The sequence below is a fragment of the Elephantulus edwardii genome, unplaced genomic scaffold (assembly GCF_000299155.1).
Source record: "Elephantulus edwardii isolate Elephantulus edwardi_28Jun2011 unplaced genomic scaffold, EleEdw1.0 scaffold00001, whole genome shotgun sequence".
Taxonomy (NCBI): Eukaryota; Metazoa; Chordata; class Mammalia; order Macroscelidea; family Macroscelididae; genus Elephantulus; species Elephantulus edwardii.
The window spans coordinates 44,982,422-44,985,504 of NW_006399751.1; the positions used below are offsets into that span (position 1 = coordinate 44,982,422).

Here is a 3,083-nt window from a genome sequence, read left to right on the forward strand (position 1 = left end):
AGCGACCCTATGAACAAGAACAACAAATCTACAGTGTGCTTCTTATAGCACAGTCTTCTACACACTTTTTTACTTGGGAAAGAACCAAATTCAGAGACTTCCCCAGGGCTGTGCAAACACAGTTAGAGCAATATGACATCCAATCTTAACCTTTACTTCTTTATAATACTAAAAATATTTCCATGAGAACTGTGACAATTTACCATCATCATAGAGTTTTTTATATTGGTACCTGGTTGGCCATATTAGGGCAGAGCATCCAGTTCTGCAGGGTTAGCTAGGAGTCAGTTCTAAGTCCACAACAATAAGAGTAAGTTGACAGAAAAGAAGAGCACAAGAAATAGTTAAATATGTTGATAAATAGACAAGACTTTTTTCTTCTCTTAATATTTTAGAAGAACAATTGAATGTTTAAAGCAAAAATTATAATACTGTATTTTGAAATTTATTACAAATGTATGGCACCAATAATATTAAAGGCAAGATAAATAAGTGAAATGATATTTTTAAAAGGTTCTTTACTTTATATGAAGTAATACAATTTGGCTCCACAAAGTTTTCAGATTTTGCTGATTTTTCAGAGGAAGAGTATCAAGACTTTCTTTCATAGTGAATATGTTTTCCAAGAAACAATAACTGCTTTTCAAATTGCAGGTCCCTTCTATCACTTGCAAAAATGACAGTGAAATACTAGAACTTTTCATGAAAAAGAGTGTATTTAAAGAGAAAAGATATTACAACAGATGGGGGTGTTGTTATTTGCCTTTGGTAGAACTGACTCATAGCTGTCCCTTCTGCAGAGTCTCACAAGCAGTATTGCCTATCCTTCTCCTGTGGAGCAGCTGGTGGATTCAAACTGCGTGCCTTTGGGATTACAGCATAAGTTCATACCACTAGGTCACCAGAGAGCTTCCTGTAAAGGATGTGAGTGACTTTAAAGGGAACACATGGAGGTCCAAAAGCCACACTAGCCCACAATTCACTGAACAAAATGATTCAGGATGGTATAAAGATATTTGAATTATGGTATTCAAGAAGTTTTAGGGATAGAGAAGGAGAAACCCCAGTGGGAAAGGGAATTGCCTGACAGTTTGCATGATTCTCACAACTAAACACAAATGGCCAATGTACAGGTACTGTGGGTAGGAGGGAGCCTAGGGGTGGAGGTTAGGAATGGAGGTGTAGGGGGGATCCTAGGGAAGGGAGCACCAGAGTGTACTGCCTAAAACACAGGGCTATACAAGTGCAGTTAAAGCAACCTGGCATCCAGTGTTAACCTTTTCTTCATTATAATACTAAAAATCACTCTTACCAGCACCATGACAGTTTACAGTCAACATGCAGTGGACCAAATTGGGACCCTGCTAAATCTATTAGGTCAGAACATCCAATACCTGGTAGTCACCACTCACCTCGTCCATAGCACAGATGACTATCCAGCACCAATGTCAGCGTATCAATTCCCTGTTGTTTGTTGTTGAACCTCCAGTGGGTTTTCAGAGGTAGTATATTCCACAGGAGTTGATAATATATTTTATTCCCACAGAGCAAGTAATAGAGTTCAACTGCATTTTCTTAGGTTGAATTTTCTTAGCTGCATTTTCAATGATCCTTACCACTAGGCTACCAGAACTCCTGAGTTTATATCATTTGCTCAAGTTTTATAAAGACCAAGACCTTAAAATTCCAGAGTCCTCTCCACTCCTTTTGCTTTTGCCAAGAATGATCCATTTACCTTTTGAACATACTTTTTCTTTTTTTTTTTTCAGAACACAAAGAAAAGTTTATTGTACAAAATTAAGACCTTCATACTTTAAGGCTCACCAGAGCTTAAGAAAGACAAGGTAATTATCTAAGTATTTCCACAAAGTTTATTTTCAATATGTCCCTTGCTCTCAACTATAAAATGGCCTGTCCAGAGTTATCAAAACAAACATAAATAAGTTCAAGTCTTTTAAGGAAGACTCCCCCAAGTGTTATTTCTTGGCATAAGTGATCTTCATGGCGTGGGATGGTGTGATCTTAAATCCCTGCAAAGCATCCCGAGCGGCACCAGCTTGCCCGTCATTTTCAAACTCAACAAATGTGATGTCATGCCTGCCAGGTACCAAGCGCACTTCCTTAAATCCAGGGAACTGATTAAACAGCATGGATAACATCATCTCATTAGTTTCTTCTGGTAAATTATTAAAGAATAAAATATCGTTTGGAGGGTAATCAGGGACCTGAGGACTTGGTGTTGAATTTCCTTGAGTAGTAGCTGAATTTGGTGTTCCCTGACCAGGTTTTTTGTTTGTGGCTGCTGCAGACTGTTCCACAGTTTTTGCTTTCTTTTTCTCTTTGTCAGCAAAAGTTCCACGCATTTTAGAAATTATATAGGAATCTGTTTTTGCATATTGGATTCACATTGGTTTGCCATAAAATGGAAATCCCTGTAACTGTCTCAAAGCATTTGTGGATGAGCCAAGTTCTTTAAATATAACAAAAGCCTGTCCTCTCATCTTCATGATCTTTAAAGCCACAATATCTACCACATGGCCAAACTGAGAAAATAGGGCATACAAAGACCTCTTCAATTCTTCTTTTTTAATTTTGTCATTCATATTGTTGGTATAAATTGTATGATTTGGTCTGATATCCATGTTTTCAGTTAAACTGTTCAAACCACCTGGAGCCTCATTGAACATACTTTTTCTAACAAACTTTCTTCTCTTTCTTCTTAAACTTTGTTTTGACTCTTAAGCAGTGATTTCCTTTTTACTGACTTGATTCTTCACTCAGATAAAAGGAATCCAGCTTTCCTTTCACAAGTAAGTCTAATAAATTAACAAGAGTTCTGAGTATTTCATTGACTGCTAAAAGAACAAAAAGCCTATCTTGGAGAAAGTGCAGCCAAGGTGCTACTTAGAGGCAAGGGTGGTGAAACTTTATCTCACATGCTTTGGACATGTTGCCTGGAGCGATACTTGTCTAACACATATTAACTGGACCAACTGGCAGCATCAGGATGGATGGTGAAGAGATTGAGATTGTTCACAGCTTTAGTTTGCTTGGCTCCACAGTCAACACTCTCTGCACCAGTA

General features: G+C 37.7%; 1 pseudogene; it reads right to left on the reverse strand.

Moving 5' to 3' along the window:
* Positions 1–1,976: 1,976 nt before the first annotated feature.
* Positions 1,977–2,642, reverse strand: LOC102876228 (annotated as a pseudogene).
* Positions 2,643–3,083: the final 441 nt, after the last annotated feature.